The sequence below is a fragment of the Sceloporus occidentalis genome, unplaced genomic scaffold, assembly GCF_023333645.1.
Source record: "Sceloporus occidentalis isolate IW3139 unplaced genomic scaffold, rSceOcc1.0.p SCAF_63, whole genome shotgun sequence".
Lineage (NCBI taxonomy): Eukaryota > Metazoa > Chordata > Lepidosauria > Squamata > Phrynosomatidae > Sceloporus > Sceloporus occidentalis.
Genome location: NW_028317043.1, coordinates 593,232 through 613,570, shown reverse-complemented (window position 1 = coordinate 613,570; position 20,339 = coordinate 593,232).

Sequence of the window (20,339 nt, the reverse complement as noted above, 5' to 3'; positions counted from 1 at the left end):
CGCATCACCTCAAGAGCTCAGCTAGAACTGGGGATGACAGGAACGATAACCAGCTTGCCCAGACCTTAGTAAATGCTGCCATCCTGTCAGAGGACAGGTGGACTAATTCCTCCATCTCTCTAATCTCCTCAACCTGAGTAACCCATTGACGAAGGGACGGGGCTTCAGTGCGTTTCCAGTATCGGGGGATCAGGGAACGGGCAGCATTAAGAAGGTGTCTAGAAACTGAACGTTTCATGGAAGTCAGAGATTCACCCGTGAGGGAGATGAGGCAAAGACCAGGGGCATATGGCACCTCACGACCTGACACCTCCTCCAAACCACGCAGCACGCCCTTCCAAAAGGGTCTGATCCTCTCGCAATCCCACCAGATATGCAAAAATGTACCAATCTCCTCCCCACACCTCCAGCACGACGGGTCACTCCCCGGGCTAATCTTAGCAATGTAGACTGGAGTCCTGTACCACATAGTGAGAATCTTATATGCCGTCTCCTGGTATTTTGAGGCTACAGAACCTTTGTGAGTTAAAACACAAACCTTCTCCCACTGGTTATCAGTGAGGACTTCCCCTAGGGCTTCCTCCCAAGCACCCATAAATGAGGGGGGGGCGGTAGGGGTACCCATGTTCAAAAGCTGGTATATGATTGAGACCCCACCCCGAGGCATCTTATCCAATTGAAGGATCCGCTCAAAAGCCGTGAGGTCCCTTGTGAGGTTATGTTTACCTGGAAGTGTGTGGATGTAGTGCGTGATTTGTGAAAAGCGAAAACTTTGGAGTATACCAGGGCCAGGAGGAGGGAAGACCCTCCCAGCAGACAGAGGAGCACCATTGTCCCAGAAGTCAGAGATGCAGGCCTTAGGGTTCAAGCCCATCGAGGAAAGATACCCGTCTTCCAATCCCGGAGCAAATTCTAAATTGCCTGCGACTGGTGTCAGTGGAGAGGGGAATGAGGAAAGGATTCCTCCAACCCCACGGGATTTCCAGACAGTCAGAGTGGCACGGACAAACGGGTTAGTACAGAGTGGGGTCAACAGGGCTCCCGGGCGAAGCCACATGCAGGAGGAGAGGGAGAAGTGTGCGGTAGCTTGCTCCAGAATGATCCATAATTTCGGTGGCGGTTGGAATTTCCACTCGAGAAGGCGCTGTAAGTGGGAGGCACGGTAATAAGCGAGAAAATCGGGCAATGCCAGGCCACCCATGTTTTTGGAACGAGTAAGAACGGCGTATCGCAATCTAGGACTGCGACCCCTCCAAACGTAACGGAGCGTAAGGGAACGGAGTTCCCTAAAGAAAGACCTTGGAATAGAAATGGGAAGGGTCTGGAAAAGGTACAGAACCCTCGGGAGCACGTTCATTTTGATGACATTGGTTCTGCCATGCCACGACACATGAGGCAGTGACCAGCGATGTAGATCCCTCTTTAGCTGCGCCAGTAATCAGGCCTTATACATTTTATTACAATTATGTAGATATATTTTATGAATTTTCAAAGCAAAAGACCTAGTTACTTTGGGGACAAGTAGAAACAGAGGCAGGGGTCTCAATCACGGGGCCGTCCGGTGTCACCCTAGCTTAGAGCCCTTAGAGTGATTTACAGGCTCCTTTCACAAGAGAGAGACCAGAGAGGGTGAGATTTATCGTAATGTTACATCAACAGAATTCCTTAGTTATTATCTATCTCTCTCTCTCTCTCTATATATATATATATATATATATATATACTTATTGTTGTTAATTGCCTCTAAAGATCTAGTCCTGCACCCACCAGGCAGTGAACATAGTTTGGAAATTAAACAAAATAACACAGATTTTACAATATTTGTTTTTTTATGCTGAGTTTCATGGTATTAATAAAATGTGTTGTACCATTTGTCACCTTCCAGTGTTTAAAGTATCTGTGGCAGGTGCTATACATTGATCAGTATTGCAAATGGATATATTAAGTGGAAAGGGAAAATTTAATTAGATCCTATTCTTCTGCGGAATTGCAATTAAGTCTGCTATGCAAATTATTGATTTCCCATTGAACTAGTTTATTTAGGTCACAGAATAATTTCGTTTGTTAAGAAAAGTTTCCTCTTGAGCTATACATTTGATCTAAAATCTACAGAACAGCGTATGGATGGTTTTCATGTTATACATTCATACACAACCTTTCCAGTGGGCTCATCATTGGGCATCATGTAAAGGTTAATAGATTGTAAGCTCACAAGAACAGGACCATCTTCTTCTGTATAAGTATGACGTAACATGTGTTAAACTTATTATTGTCCCATTACTGTAACAGCGCTACGTAAGCTGCTGGTGCTTTATAAAATCAAATGAGTTTATTATCTAATCTTAGTTTAAACACATATATGGTCCGCAATACCTTTTTGTTTTCCAGAAAATAATTTTTTTTTCCAGAAAATGTCATAACCCAAAAACATTAAGAACTAAAACTCTTCCATACCTGTCACCGCATACCCATGTGACATTAACAGGCAACAGAATTGACCGACTAAGTCAAACTGATATATTAGTTAAAGAGGGCTCGGCTCGAAGGCTTACAATCTACAGAATTAATATGGCATCCTGAGCACTTTATCCTGGGTATAATAGATGAATTTTGCACTAGACTCATCAATTCTATTAATTTAGAAAAATACAGCGATAATGGAACAAACATTAAACGAGGTGTTTGTTGACATCGCCAAGAGGAATTTATGAAGAGGTTTTACCGGCCATGGGAAAATATGCTTTAGCTGACATAGTCCCTTAAAAAAAAAGGGTCACCGTGAATAGTTTCAATTGGCCAGCTGATGTCTTGGTAACAAGCAATTCATTAATGTAAAAAAAAGAGATTGAAAAAAGAAACTAAAAATGGCATCTTCAACCACATCCCGTTTCAATACACGAAAGAGGTATAAACGTTCACAATCCACGATCTTAGCTTCTTGTGCGTTATACGCCTAATTAAAAGTGGTTTACATGATTAATAATTGTCCTTAATTCACTTTGGTTCTACGAAGAGCAATCTTGCCTTTAAAGATCATTCCTAGGATCACCAGTGACAGTCTTAACACGAACTGCTTCTGTTTCCATGGCTACCAAGATGTTACTCCGAAGAGACATGACTATACAACATCAATTGAATGCTCTACTAAACATGAATGCGTTCTGCAATAGTCGCAGAGAGTTGCAACCCCTTCGTACCCAGGGAAGAAAAAAAAAAACACGTTGAAATTGCAGGACTAATTATAAATTTGGTCTGCATTAGCTGTTACAATAAACAAAAACCTATTCACATTCTCTGGGAAACGGAGAGAGCACGCAGCTAGTAAAAGTGTCTGGAGCCCTGCCATTTGGCAGCCTCCTTTTTACAAAACATTTCTGACAACCGGGATACCAGGCACTTCTGAATTCTTGTGAATCTTTTACAAGACCGATTTAAAAACTACGGTTTAAAAGGACGTGGCCACCATTCGTGGGCCCTTTCTACAGAATGAATATATTATTATTTATTGATTGATTGATTGAATTGATTGAATTTATATTGTGCTGTCACTGTAATATATGCAAAATGTCATTTTTAAGCATATTCCGTTACATTTTTTCAAAAATGCGTTTTTACAATTTTTTCGGAATGTGTGAAGTATTCGTATATGTGAAGACGTAACAACTTTTTTTGTTTTTTATTATTACAAAGGAAAGGACTTAAAAATATTGATACTTATAAGAAAATGCGATATTGTTGTTAAATCATTAAAAAGAAAGGTTATGATAAGCATTGTTGGGAGAAAAAAAAATCTAACTATTCCCCATAGCACAACTACTGTGATCCCCTCGTTGAAATTAGTATACTGGGGAACTCAGGATTTGCCCCCGAGTCTCAGGATTTTTGCTCCAATATCAGGGTCTCAGGGTGACGTGGCAAAGTCCCAGGATCACACAATCTGAAGCTAACCTCATTCGTATTCTACACAGATCATTTGACACTGTCCGAGTCATTTGGTTTAAAATCTTTGGCTGAGTCACTCCATACGATGTTCACTTTGGGCCATTAAAGGGTTAACATTTAATGAGTCTCAAGGTCAGCTCGTTTAGAAAGTTCCCACGTTTGTAAATCAGAAAGTATGGGTATTGCGGAACACGTCGATGATTCATTGAAAATTGCTACTTCCTGTCTTACATGATTGGCTGCGATGCATGCTGACACGCTACTTTGTCTGAAAGAGTCTAAGGTCTGCATGATATCCACCATAAGATATTTCAGTCTTCCTCAGACTCATCACATTTTGGGAACTTTGGGCATTCACCTAAGTCACTACTTCTACTTCCTGTTATTTCTGCCAATAAAAAACATTACAAAGCGTTAAAATCAGCAGTTGTTCAATGAACAGCCAAGCAGGAAAGGGCTTCAGTTGCATGCTGGGAAATAATACATTGATAAATATCTTATTTTTCCTTTTATTGCTAAAATCTAATATTGCCATTATTCTTACCAAGTTTTTTCCGAAATAGTTTTAGGAGGAGAGGCTACTTTATTTACATGTGATAAATGCTGTTAATGGCAATGTAACCCATAGAGACCTGAATGTGCCAGTCTATACGAACACAACTAAAAATGAGACCTGATAAGCATGTACTGGGACTGATCCAGACTAAGATTGCATAGGAAAGCCACATATTTCTACAATAGAACCCAATTTGTCTCCTGGTAGACTGAGAAAACATCCGGCACCTCTGTCACATCAAAGCGGCCATGTTTGTTCTTCTGCAACTCAAGTACCTTTGCGGTCTGTGCTGTGGATATGATCTACTTATCCCAGCCACTGTTGTCAAGAGAACAAGCTGATATCTTAATCTGTTTCAATTTAGTTATTTTTTTTTTATGAAAATGATAATTGACATTTATTCAAATTAGCTATTATTAGCCCTTAATTTGAATTTGCAGCCATGCTTCCAATCAACCTAAAGAGAAAGTCACAGTCCAGTTGACCAATACTGTGGCTGCAAATACAATAAGGTCTACTAGGCTTTTAGTTTTGGTACCCCCTAGTGGCCATATATGTAATTGCAAGTTGAAGGCAAATGTGGAGGTACTAATTCACATCCCTCCTTGTCAGTCCAACCCTGGGGCCAAAATCAGATTGTATACTAAAACATGGAAAACTAACTACCTGGGATGAATAGTTTCACATAAGGTCTAGGAATGATTTTCTGAATGGGACATATTTACTGTAGGTTCATACTGTAATGTAACTCACAATTGACTGTTCAGCATTTATTAAGTCAAGCAGAACAAAAAGAATTTGACAAAGAATAAGAGATTTATTTGTGCTTCTATTCTTAGCTCTTTTTCACCATTTTTTTATATGCAGGACTATTTTACAAACATAGTCTAATCCCATCTGATATACAACAATTATAATACGCTGAAATTAATTTACTATATCAAAATTATGAAATTAAACAAATTGTTTGCATTAGTTTTATGCTACCAAGTGAGTAGCCTAGAATTACAAATAGTAGCAATAAAATTACATTGTAATTCATTTTTATTATCAATCAATTTATTATTAATACACACAAGTGAAATATATATATATATATATATATATATATATATATATATGTACAGCGCTATGGAATTTGATGGTGCCATATAAAAAAATAAATAAAAATAATAATTTTATATATCTATATATATATATATATATATATATATATATATACATGTAGGTTGTGTTATGTAGGTTAGGTCAGGTAAAATCTCAAAATGAACTTTGCTACAAATGAAGTTACTTAGGACACATCTAAAATCCTAACATTATCTTTAAATTGTTGTATAAATTAGAAGACATGTCCTATGTATGAAAGACTGGCTTGTAAAGCAATGTCTTAAAATCTATAGGGAGGATTAACTAGACTGTGAAATGTGGGAGAGATTTTTTTTTCTTTACCAGTGAAAGCTCCAGTGTTAGTTATTGTAGGAAGGGTCATTGTCGAGTTTATGAATAGGCTTTGCAGAATAACACCCGAGTGTTCACTGGTGGAAACATCTTTGCAGCTATTTATTCCTTCATATATTTCCCTCTGTGAGAGCATAATGAATTTATAGAGGCGTAGAAGACAGGGGATTATAGATCAGAGTTGCCAAATTGCATCTCAACAATGCCAAAATACAAGTTTTATAGACTTTCTTGGTTTCCGACAGTAGTCACTATAATTGAGTCAGTGATTTTCAGTTGTACCATATAAACAACAGCACAACCATCCTTAAAAAGTGCTGTGCCTGCTAATAAAACACTTGAAGTAGATTTATCCCTGTGGTTTCTTGGCCTACATTTGGATAAAAGCTGTTTTGGGGGAAAAAATATATAATAAAATAATTATAATGGTATAGTGACCCCTAGTGGCAGACATGATACATAAAAAAAATGCAGATTTTGTTGTCCTTAAGCAATTTATCACGGTCACAAAATTATATTCATGGGAGTGAACACGTGCAGAATGGCAGTTTAATATGATACATGCAACATTAATTGGGGAAATTAACAAATTAATTGTAAAGCAGTCTTTTGGGTTACGTGGAACACAATATTTCAGGATTATCCCAGCTCATATGGTTTAAAGTGAGTTTTATATCTTTAAGAACCAGGGCCGGCCCAAGGCAAAATGCCGCCTGGGGCGAATTTTAAAATGCCGCCCCCCCCCTTATCTACCCTTCCTCTCCCTCCGTCTTCCGGCACTCAGCATTACAAGCCGGCACCGAGACCGAACAGGGAGACTCGCCGCAGAGGAGAGAGAGAGGGGCGCCGAGCGGGTACTGACAGCTTGGTAAGCGAAAACCACTCAGCGCCCCTTACTCTCTTTCGCTTTTTTTTTTTTAAAAAAGGGCTTGGGGCGGCAAAGTGCCACCCCTTCAAAAGTGCCACCTGGAGCGGTTGCCCCACTTGGCTCCATTGTCGGGCCGGCCCTGTTAAGAACATTCTTATGATTAAAAATGTAAATCGCGCCAAAACCAATAGTGTTACCAATTATTAGAAGAAGACCTGGACTGGCCATCTGTCACACTGGACAAAGGGCACCAAGAAGTATTCTTTCCTAAGGGTTCCACTTAGTTTGAGACTGGCCCTCAATGCATCATGGGTCTGTCTAGGACAGACCTGGGCAAAGCACGGCCCGCGGGCCACATCCGGCCCGCTGAATAGCTCGGACCGGCCCGCAAAGAGTGTCCTGGTGACTCACCAATGAGTCCGGTGTCCCCCCCCGCCCCGGTCACTTACCTTAAACTCCTGTGTTGGAAGCGTTTGTCTCGGGTGCCGGCGCTTTACGCTGGGCGCCGGCATATGACGTCAGACGCCGGCGATCAGCAGTGAAGCGCCGGCACCCGAGACAAACGCCTCACGCTTCCAACACAGGAGTTTAAGGTAAGTGACCGGGGCGGGGGGGAGATCCTGAGAAGGGGGGGTTAGGGAGTTAGAGGGGAGATACTGAGAAGGGGGGGTTAGGGAGTTAGAGGGGAGATACTGAGAAGGGGGGTTAGGGAGGGAGGTCTTACTGTGTGTGTGTGTCTTACTGTGTTTGTGTGTGTGTGTCTTACTGTGTGTGTGTGTATCTTACTGTGTCTGTGTGTGTCTCACTGTGTCTGTGTGTGTCTTACTGTGTCTGTGTGTGTCTTACTGTGTCTGTGTGTGTCTCACTGTGTCTGTGTGTGTCTTACTGTGTCTGTGTGTGTCTTACTGTGTCTGTGTGTGTCTCACTGTGTCTGTGTGTGTCTTACTGTGTCTGTGTGTGTCTCACTGTGTCTGTGTGTGTCTCACTGTGTCTGTGTGTGTCTTACTGTGTCTGTGTGTGTCTCACTGTGTCTGTGTGTGTCTTACTGTGTCTGTGTGTGTCTCACTGTGTCTGTGTGTATCTTACTGTGTCTGTGTGTGTCTCACTGTGTCTGTGTGTGTCTTACTGTGTCTGTGTGTGTCTTACTGTGTCTGTGTGTGTCTCACTGTGTCTGTGTGTGTCTTACTGTGTCTGTGTGTGTCTTACTGCGTGTGTCTTACTGTGTTCATAGCTTATTCAGTTATTGTAATAAATATTTTAGCCCATTTTTTAGCTCAAAATATTTTTTCCTTTTTTTTCTCCTCTAAAATCTAGGTGCGTCTTATCAGCAGGTGCGTCTTATAGAGCGAAAAATACGGTATGCACTCCGAAGCCTTGTTCATTTTGTTCACTTCTGTGCTGTGCTAATAGTTATTCAGGCCTTACTTATTCAAGCACCTCTACCAATGACGTAGGCTTGAATAACTTTATTAAACAGCACATAAGTTAACAAAATGGACAAGGCTTCGGAGTTTGTAGTTTGTAGAGGTCTGGCCCTCTAAAACCATTCCAATTTCTCATGTGGCCCCATGGGAAAATTAATTGCCCACCCCTGGTCTAGGATGTTTAGTATGTGTGGGTTGTTTGTTATGGTATGAGTGTATGTACTGATTATTAGAGATATGTACGGGAGTGTATGTCTGGTATGTTCTGTTGAAGCTTGTATGGGCTTAAACCTCGTATCTTGCATCAGTCTTGATCTGTAGTCCTGCAGATGTGTAAAACAGATAAGGGGATACGCTTCCACAAACTGAACAAAATACCAAAGCTAAGACTGCTTTCTCTTGAACTCATTTAAAATCTATATTAAAGTAAAAAAGCTGTTAATACCCATCCCTACGATCTCTACGTAAGACATGTTATGACATCTTCCGCTTGTTCTTCAGGTCAATACGTTGACCTCCTGATGATGATGCAGGGATATTCTTTAATCCTTATGTGCTGAAAATTGGTTATCTACTGTAACAGCATAAAAATGTTTTAATTACATTCAAAATCAAAGCCCTTAGCTCTTCCAACATTGATTGTTCATTATTAGCCTTTCTTCTCTCTCTGCCCCGGTAGACATGCTTATCTGTTGTATTGTATTCATTAAGTTAATAGAAGTATCATTTGTGGAAATAGACTTGTATTTCTTTTAATTACCTCGTGTGATCTGTTTTATCTTTCTCGTTAAACAACCCATTCACTGTTTTCCTTGACCTCTATGTTTTTATTCCCTTACCGTTGTTGCACTCTTACACAGAAACGTTTTAGCACTAAACATGGGAACTGTATACACAATAATCAATAGCAGGAAATTGACTTTTTTAAGTTTTGCTTGAAGAAACAGCCCGACATTCTACAGACTAACAATATAATAATAAAAAAAATAAATTTCAACACAAGACATGGCAGATAATAGTCTTTTTTTCATGCCTTGGAAATAATGTTACCATAATGCTTCCAGCCGAATGGAAAATTCTTTTAATCAAATTGAATTACATAAAGCATGATTTTTAGAGCTAAGAGATGCGAGTTATCGAGTAGCGTCTAATTAGATTGCCAGACGTTATTAATGGTTACTCAACAGTAACACAAGTTCATCATCAAAATATTAAGAGTGGAAAACAAGAAATAGTAATTGGATATAAATACCCATCATATCGATGGGTCAAGTTCCTTGATGGTACCTAGAACCATCTCAGACCTTGTGGTACCTTGTGTTTATGGACCTGAAAGAATGGATTTGGACCTTCTAACTCCATGGTGAATACATCATAGCATGTTAACAAATAAAAGCAAGAACCAATTACCCCAATTACCCCATCGACATTCCCCATACTTGTATTCATTGAGTCATACATTGTATTCCTTATGTTTATTGACTATTAGGGATAGAGATACTCTAATTATAAAATTAATTAAAAACTTGTACGGTGCTGCTAACAACATTAATGATTGTCCGTATTACCTATTAGAGATCACCTTCAATTTAAGGTAGGGGGCTAGTAAAAAAATGACCCTGGTGCAAGTTTGTAAAGTATTCTTATCACCATAACAACCAATGCAATGGTCTAATCAGCAGGAACATTTCATTTATGGACTAAGTAAATAAAATTGCTTGAAATCACTTTTTACCCCATATAACTGGGCTAAATCTAAGTAAAGTGCACCATTTGCGAGAATAACCATTGGGACCTACAGTATTCAATATTGTTGCTTATTTCCACTCGTCATATGCCCTAGAATTTTCCCAGGATGGTTCTTATGTTTCCAAGTGTCACATAAGGTCAGGGCTAAGGTTTAGGGTTAAAGGATTAGTCAACCATTAAAAAGAAAATTTAGGGGAGAATAAAGTTTGCTTTCCTCCCCAGGTTGGCTCTAAATGCTTAATAGAATTATCTACATTTTTTATTATAGACCTGTTAACGTGTTGTACAGGCTCACGTGTCAGCGACATCTTAGAAGCAATATAGAGGTTTGCATGGGCTCATAATCAAGCAAACAACTGCTTTTGCTGACTGCGTTTATTCAATGAAAAGATGATGTTACGTTGGGTTGGACAGTTAATTCTTTAATAGTGTTCAGGCAAGTACTTCGCCATCAAGGTCATATTGATCAATATATTTCTATGACCTGTAAATGGATATTGATCAGTGTAAAGTGTGTCATTGACGGTGTGCCGAGCGTAAAAAAATTTTCTATTAATTTTGCTAGTGGTATATTATGAAAAATGTATCTCCATGGGTTGTCGAACTCAGCTGTAGACCATGCCCTGGACCATGGCCACATCTGAAAGAGCGTGGGATGCAAATGTATATACAAATGATGTTACTTTGCATACCGGGACACATCAGGATTTGGCCATGAGTGGGTTTTAACAGCTCAAGGTCTTGTTTGAAAGGCCAGATTCTCAGGGTTATAAAGTTTGGAGCAAGTCCATCAAACTGCATTCTGTTTTAATGATGTCTCAGCTTCCTAACGGGTGTCTTCTCAATGGTTTGTCACAGATTCTAATTCAGAACATCTTTACCTCCCAACAACTTCTGCTTCTCATAAAGAACATTATTAGAAGCATTTGGCAGGTCTCCTTAGCAGACACTACAATGGAATTCCATGATGGATCATTAAATGATTAATATTTCAAGAGTCTCTGGGTCAGCACATTTAGAATGTTCTATGGTAGGTATGGTAGTTATGTTAACATGACTTTCATATAACACTTACTAAACACCGACCTTCTGAGTGTCGAGTCTGGCACTCGGCAGAGATCCTTACTGCTGATTGAATAAAGCCGTCCCGGGGTACAGTAGAAGAGAAGAATTCCCACAAATTACCAACCATTCACAATCACAGGCTCGATACTTAGTGAACGTTGTATAATTTACACATTTGGCAGAACACTTAAAATGTTTATTTCCTAATCCAAATGCTGTAAACCACACTATTTTATTTCTTTTTTATTTAAGTAAAATCCAGTTAGAATGAACAAACTGGCCAGACTACGCACAGATTGCATTTTAAATGTTATTTTTAACAGTTGTTTTTAGCGTTACTACCCAATTTAGCAACCCTTTAAAAGCTGAGTCAGCTGGAGAGTGAAGTGTTTCCAAAGTGCCATTCCAGAGCCTTATATTTCAATCCCGAAACAATAACACTGCATTCCCGAGACTGGCCACCGGTGAAAATTATACAATTCTGAACCAAATTAACAGATGGCCGCGAAATTTATTGTTCAAACGGCCTCATTTGAATATAAATGTTAACCGCGTTATTTCTCCCTTGGCATTCCAGCTACTTAAATTAATTACTGCCAGAGCAGAAAATCATATGTAATCAGTCACTGGATAATGAACAACCTGTTTCACAGCAAAGCTTATTCTGCTCCTATTAATAAAGAAAAGTTTAAAGGGCCGGTTGCACCACGAGATGGAAAAATACCAAAGAGAAGTTCAAACATTTCAAAGACAATAGGAGACCTACCCGTTTTGACATTTGCTGTAATGTTTTAGAGAAAGTGGGTAACAAGTGTTGCATGGAGACAGGAGGGAAAAAAATGTGCATATATTGCATATGATGGAGCAGGGAGAACATAAAACCAAGAAAATCTCCAAGCGACTGTGATTTTACCTTTGCGTCTCGATAACGTTTTTTTTGTAACTAAATGCAGCATTTAGAAAAATCATTCCCAGTACTGGCCAAACCTTTCCCATAAGTAATCATGTAACGTTTTGCATCATTGACATTTTTGTCGGGAACATGTATATGTCATGTGTCAAAAAAGCAGGCACTGATTGGTTGTTGGAAGTTTTTCTCCTCGATCATAAAATCCAGTGCTGTTTACAGTAACATAGGGCGACATTGACAAAAACATGTTTTTTTCCCATTTTGTTGCAATAAACTCCCTTTGTCTGGAGCCCTGGAGGCGGCCATTGTTGTCAGTCATGTGATATTTTGGGTGGGTTTCTCTGCTCAAACACCACACTGAGCTGATGCTTTAAGGCGATTTTAACAAACTCTGTTCTTCTATAGACTTTAATGTCTCAGAGTGTCTGGCTGGGTGATTAAGACTGGGCCATTCTATGTTCTACCACATACAAGTGGCTAATATGGAGCTGTCTGAAAAAATTATATTATGCAAAAACTAGAACCGTTAAAGAAGAAAACAGCACAATATTTTTTAAAATGGATTTTAGTAATAAAAAAATCACAGCAAATAAAAGATGCTAAGTTGAATAGTGTATTGCATTAATATAATATATATATATATATATATATATATATATATATATATTATATACACACACAAAGTCATTGATCAGACTCTGAGTTGTAGGTGAGCTGAAGTGGGATGTACATACCTTGGAACTTCCCAGAGCGGGGTACCTAGAGCTCTCCTGGGTGGGGCTAACTGGCCATGTAGGTGGGGCTAAGCCTGCATGGAGCACAGACAGAATTGAGTAGGAGGGAAAGTGGGTGAGGAGTGGGCATGGCTAAACACCACTCGCCTACCCAGGGAAAGAAAGACTCGACCTGGAGACCTCGTGGAAGCGGGGCATTGGGTACGGAGATGACATAACTATGAAGGGCCAAACCCACTGCGTTCACCCAGGAGAAGGGTTGATATAAAAGTTGGTACGAGCATAATTGGGAAACCACTCAGCTGTTTCCCGAGGATCTGGGTTAATATGTTCACTCTCCGGGCAGGAGACTGGTGTTTGTTCATGTCACTTCCATGTCTACTTTCCACCCACTCCAACCTACTAGCTGAAGCTGTTCCTGCCCCTTACACGAGTAGCCCTACCCTTTGTTTTTAGCCACATTTCCAGAAATGTGGCAACTCCAGGCAGCCAACCATGGGAGCTTCCCAGGTGCGAGTCTGAGAAATATAAATCTTGTCCATTTGGTTCTATAATGTAATAGCACAATTCGATATCTGCTTTATGTCTTTTAACGGCCCACCACCCACCTTGATTTTTCAGTTTCTTATATTGTTTGTATGCTTCAGCTATTTTATATCTGCCCCTTTGTGATGGTGATAATTCTGTCAATATTAACAGAATCCCAAAGAAAGAGATTTTCGTTACCAGGGTTTAGTTATGTTTACACTTCCAGGCTCTATATTATAACATTTTGTAATAATTATTCACTTTTTAGTCTATGAAGGCACATTTACAAAATCATATGCAGTGATAATCAGCCAACAAAAAAAGGAAAAGGCTGTGATTAAGCTTGGAAAACCAATATTTATTTTGCTTCTTTGTACTGGACTCTTTTATACTCTTGTTGATTTACAGGGGCTGCCAACAGGGAGCTCTTTGGTTGAAATCAAACTATAAATCTCATGATCATCAGCCAGCGATTCACAAATGTTGGCTGAGTGTAGTGGGAGCTATACTTCAACAACAACATGCAGGCATCTCAGGGCTCTCACGGATGCAATAGCGCCTCTTCTCATGGCTTGCATCTACAGCTTTGATGACAATGGCAGCCTACTTTTGGCAGCCTGAAGGAGCCAATCACTAGTAGGATAGGGCCTCCATTGAAATTAGTGACACATTCTGCGCATGTTAATAGGGGGTCTTGTTATACCACTTGGACCATTCATTCAGGCCAGCACTGGGTCAGGCTGGCTGGCAGTGGTATACCATGAAGTGGCACCACTTTTTATTAGAATTTACAGATTACCAAATGCTAGTGTGTTTATAAATCCATAACTATTAATTTGTTGGTATAAAAATACCACAAATTAAAACTGTGTATCACCACCCTGTCCCGCAGATAGCCAGCAGCCCTGTGGGTATGTATGTATAGACCTGTATAAGCCCAGATGGTCCTATATAATAATGCAGGTGTTGGAGATGTTTTCACAGTATGAAAGGCTCTTGTATATTTTAGAAATGCCTATCGAATATTCTGAATCATACATATCAGGACTGGTTATAGGTTCCTGTGTTTTAGGAGTTCCCCTGTCCATGGTTCTGAAAAAAAAGAAAATGCTCAAAAACGTTTATTTTTACTATAATGGTGCTAGAGCAGTGATTAGAATCATTATGAATGATAGTATGTATGCTTATGTTTCGGCACTTAGAAAATAAACGTATGGAATAATAAAGAAACCACTTGATGTAATGTGTTAAAAATGCAATTAAAGGGACAATCTAGCCATTATATGCAATTTAATGCATTTGATAGCTGTGCAGTACTTTTTAATGTTTGTGGTGTCCTTTTTAGAAATGCTAGTCAGCTCCTGCTCTGGTGGGGCGAACACTGCGGGCGGACGTCTGTTCAGACCCCTGTGCAAATGCTCATTGATTTCAATGGGAGCATCTTCCTGGTGCTGATTGGCTACTTCAAACTGCCAATCGGTGCTAGGATTCTTTGTACCAAGGAGGATGACGGCAGCTGTAGGACAGCAGCTTCTGCTTCAGGTAAGTCCTTTATTTTATTTTTTGAAGAATGCATATGAAAGTACTGGCGGAGTAATTTAATATGCAGCCTTCTTTAGTGTCAGTAAATGGTCCCTTTAATATAATGTTTTAACCGCGTAACTGCTTTGCAGACGGTAATCAAAGATTTAAGAAAAAGCTGTATGATAACAGTTGTTAGGTATGATGCTCTGGGCTAATATTACAAAACAGCCAGGTGAGATGTCTTCTGTTCAGAACAAGTTGTTCTAACAACAAATACTATTGCTTAATAAGCACCTTGTTACAACATCTCAGTGCCTATAGATAGCAATAACCAGAGGATATTCACTGCCTGTTATTTGAAAATGCTCCTCCGATTTCATCTTTCGTGCCCCTGGGCATTTCCAAACGTAAAGGTTGGAAGTGATGACAATTGCAAACATCAACATTTAAAAAATGTGTGGAAGTAGACAGCTTTGGCGAAGTTCTATAAGTTAAAGTTAACTTCCGTAGTGTGCACCTCTGTCGCCATCTAGTGTAAAACAAGAGCATTACAATTAATAGTTTATGTTGGTATTTCTTTGTAAATTCTTGACTTTATTACCGGATGGTTTTAGCAGACCAGTGGCATGGAATAAGTATGATAATGCCCCCTATATCTATTTATCTATCTATCTATCTATCTATCTATCTATCTATCTATCTATCATCTACCTATCCCTATGAGCTTCTTCTGCAAGAAAGACTGATTTGGCTCATTTATATGGGTAATTTGTAATGTCTTCTCACTGCTTTAACAATGCATTATGCAGAGTCAGTGCAAACATTTTCATTCCGGGGCCAACTGCAATCTAGTCCCAAAATGGGCAACAAAAACAACATTTAGCACACTAAACAAGGCTGGATTAAATGCCCTGGTCCCAGTCTTGCATGTTTAGGGTTAATTCACCATACAAGGGGCATAGTCAACCCGCTACTACATACTATTGCCCCTGGTGGACATCTTGGTGAGAGGCATTGGGCAGTTATCTGGGTTGCCACCTTGATATATTTGCATAATACTAATCGATTATATCGGCTTTTTGGACACCTGTTTAACTCTATGTACTGGTTTATCTCATACTCTGGAAATAAAGACTCACACACAAGAGGTTGCAATGAGAATTGGCTGCAGCACTTTTCTTAAAAACCGTTTAAAAAGATACAATGTTCCTTTAACCCAACCTTGACATTATTATGCCTTCAAATCTATACCAATTTTAGTCACCTTCTGAATGCCACTGGACGTACACCAAGCACAGTGGGCCAGGACAACGTTACCTGCAAGCTTCTGTCCTTGCTTGCCCACAGAAGGACCATGCCATTCATATCAACCTCTATAACGTTTAACCAGTTCTATAACACATCAGGGTGCCATGCTCCTGACAGGCTAACTCTCCCAAACACTAAATAATCAGATTAAAGAATCCGCACCCTGTCCCCCCACACTCAGCTTTCTCCTCCATGCCAGATCTGTATGTTGGGCAGGCGGTAATGTGTTCCAAGAATTGCAGGAAAAGGAGGTCTCATAACCCCTTCCCTAAGGTGATAAAAACTAAATAGGAGCCCCATCTCTCGGTCGGTAGGTTGATTTATTTTTCTTGATTTCACGGATTCCACAGACTTGCATCACAAAATTATAAATGTGTACAGAATACAATACAATGCACCTGATTTTCAACATTTATAATAGCGCGTAAGATAAATAAAAGACTGTCCGCAAACAAACCCATATGTGTTGGTTTTGTGATTCACAAGATACTGTCGAGAGTGTTCCGTCTGCCTGTGTATTCTTCATATGAACAATTTCCTGCGTTGGGAATTCAGATAACATCCGACAGAAAATAATTGAAAAATGACCTCACACATGAACTATCTGGCTAAATCTTTATATCCGTATTTGTTGTCTGTATTATTTTGGTGCTTTATCGTTCTATCAGCAAAATAGTATGTTCTCCATGTTCTTTATGAAGACTATGTCCCTGTTTTATAAAAAGCTTTTAACGTATAAGAGCCTGTGTGAGACATTTTCTCTGTGTCATATTTGTGTGTTTTATACTCCTTATGACCTTAGAGATTGATGGGGGGTCTACTTTCTTCCAATGTTGGGCTATTTCTTGTTTAGCTGCTAGGAGTATGATCCCCAAACATTTTAATGTTGGGAACATATTGTTTTAAAATATGGCACAGGGCTAACTTAGGGTATCTAGAGATCTTCCACTAGTCGTGACATTAGGTTAAATATGCAGTGTCTCAAGCTCTGCAACATGGGACATTGTCCAACTTTGTGGACAGAACCTCCAGCATCTATGTGATGCCTCCAGATACATATGGTGTAACCTGGCTTGGACCAAGTACCACTGGAAGAGTACTTTTATGAGGGCTTCTAGAGCAGAGACACACTAGGACACTCTTTTTAAATTAGTAAAAGCCTTTTTATAGTCCTCCTCTTCAATATTAACCCCCCATTCTGTTACCTATTTAGTCATAAGTTTCCTGTTAACAGGAACACTAAGCAATGCACTGTAGCACCATGATGGTTTTGATAGTCTAGGTTCCAGAAGCTTTGTCTGTCTAGAGATATCAAATGTAAAAGGTGTATGTTGTGTGTTAAGAAGCGACAGATTTAAGTAAGCAAAATTGGTCTTTCATTATTGTATATAATAAGGAATAAAAGAATCATATTGGAGATTAAGAGGTTGATTGTAGCTAGGGTAGTGATAATTATGTGTACAGTAACAATTATATATATATTACTATATTACGCAATAACAATATTAAGGGCATCAATATGCCCATATGAAACTGCTCCTCCCCCCCAAAATATACAAAATAACACTTATAGTAACGCAGTAACGCTTATCATGCGATATAACAATGTAACAAAAATAACTTCCTATATCTGTATACTTTTGTAAGCAACATTCTGGTTACCGTCTCCTGCAGACTGGGAAAAGCAGGGCTGATGCAGTTTATCTGACATTATGGGGCAGTTGAGGATGGAATAATTTAGGAACTGGGGTGTCCCTTTAAGCCCACGGAGTCTTAATCCTTGTGGTTTCTCATTTTATCTGAATTGGTAACTAAAAACATATAGATATGCACTCCGTCCCTTGACTTTAGTAAGAGGGTCCCTCTGTCAGCTTAGGTTTGCGGTGTCCGGGGAGAGGAGGAGCGGGAGGAAGAACATGTATATAAGAATATGAAGACGTACAGTGTTAGAGTGAGTGTGTGTTAGTATATGTGTATTAGTTATAGAGGGGGAGTATATCCGTGCGCACACACAGTGACACAGTGCTTTTGAAATGTGGCATTGTTCCTGCAACATTCAATAAATAAGAGGTTTGATGCTTTTGAGACTCTCTCTCCCAAAAGTTCTGTGCTGGCTGAGAATTCTGGTTTAATAAATGTATAAAAATAGAATTTTTATATATTTACTTTTCTCAGATGTAATTGTTGAATTTATTCCTGTTTACCCCTAATTAAAATAAGCGTGGGGTAAGACGCCATTCTCTGACCGTTTTAATTTCGCGAGTGACATTATAATTATGTTTTCATCATACCATCATAGTCAATAAAGTTGTAATAATGGTAAATGCTGATGTTGGCGTCCCCTCCCTGCCACAACTACACAAATCACTTATCTGCCCAACCAGCCCATTTATACAACTCTCCCCTGCCAACAGGGAATGGAATCATAAGAGGCAAAGCGCGCGGGTATATAATGTCTTACCCCAAGGGGTAAACAAATTTGTTTTGGATCTAGGAGCCCACTTTTTTCCCTCCCCAATCATGTTTTGATCTGATGGACTGCAGTTAAAGGATATTTACTGGGGCAATATGACATAAAAACGCACCTTTCTTCAGTCCTGCACCACTTTGTACAGTTTTGCAGTTAACTTCATGTCAAAGGGTGTTTTACCCCATAAAGAATCAATCATGTTTAACCAATATTCCTCTTTTTGTGTGTTCGTGTACCTGCCAAAGACTTGATTATTTCAGAGTTTAACCCATTCAGGACCGGGATTTTTAAACTAGGGTGTCGCTAAAGGACCGGAGCCGTTTTTTGTGTTTTTGCCATGTCTTTCTTCAACTGTAATTTCTCTCTTATCAATTGGTGCTGGGTAGTACATTGTTTTGTTTGAAATAAACTGGAAAAAGTGGGGAAAAAATGAAAAAAGCGCATTTTATTACAGTTTTGTATACATACAAATTGTACACACATTGAACCAATGGGAAAAAATTATCCCAAATATATTCATTAAGTTGTCCTGATTTGGAAACCACCCAACATGGCCAGGATTTTTATCTATTTTGACCAGTATAGGGCAAATATTGCAAGGCATGCATCACGTTTTTGAAATGTAATTTTTTTCAAATTTGGCATGGTAGGCTAATAACTGCAATAGTTGTCACAGATACTGATTATCCCCCCAAAATTATATGTTTATGAACAGTAGATAAGTCAAGGTGTACAACTAGGGTCATTTTGACACTTTTCAAACAGGGATTTTATCGCCAATTGCTGCCAAATTTTGAGGTATTTTTATATTTTTTTGTTTTTTTTGCATATGTTGCAATGTTGCTTTAGATTTTATATTATATTTTGTATAGAATATGTGCAACTGCAGAAAAAAACACCAAATTGTGTTCACCAACATCCCCCGGTTCCAACAAGGCCTCACATGCATGGTTCATGCATTTTTTGAGGAAGCTATGAGGGCAAAACTGGAACATGCGCATTTTAGTTTTCAAATTTGGAACTTTCAGAAATTGGTTTCCTGGGCCCATATCCCATTTGGGACATTTTGGAAGCCCCCCACTGTAAATTACCCCATAAAAGTATATATTTATGAACAGTAGACGAGTCAAGGTGTTCAACTAGGGTAGTTTTGACAGTTTTCAGGCAGCCATTTCTTCACTGATGTCTGCCAAACTTCACAGGGAAATTATTTTATTGCGTTTTTAACCCATACATTTCAATGTTGCACTGAATTTCTTGCACACCATAAGTGCAACAGTGGAAGAAAACACCACATTTTGTTCACCAACATCCCATGAGTCCAACAAGGCCTGACATGCATGGTTCATGCATTTTTTGAGGAAGCTATGAGGGCAAAACTGGAACATGCGCATTTACATTTTTTTTTTAATATTTTTTTTCATCAGATTACTTGTAAGTGACAGGTTTAGGCTGCTGACATCAATCAGGGAGACCGATCAATAATCAGCGACTTAAAATGTCACCAAGTGATCAGGTAATAATTATTTTTCCATTTATTAATAATTTGTGTTTTTTCATAATTACCCTAGATGACCCCTCTCTCTTTGTAGAGCAGGGTCATCCGTGGGCTGCCATAATGATCCGATCACTCCTATTGGCCAGGAGCGATCTGATCAGCCCAGCCCAGCATTTGACCTGGAAGCACCCTGGACTTTCAGGTCAGTGCTGTTATTTTTTTTTATTATTATTATTTTATTAAAAAAAAATATATTAATTTATTTATTTATTTATTTTTTAAAAAAAAATTATTATTTTTTACAT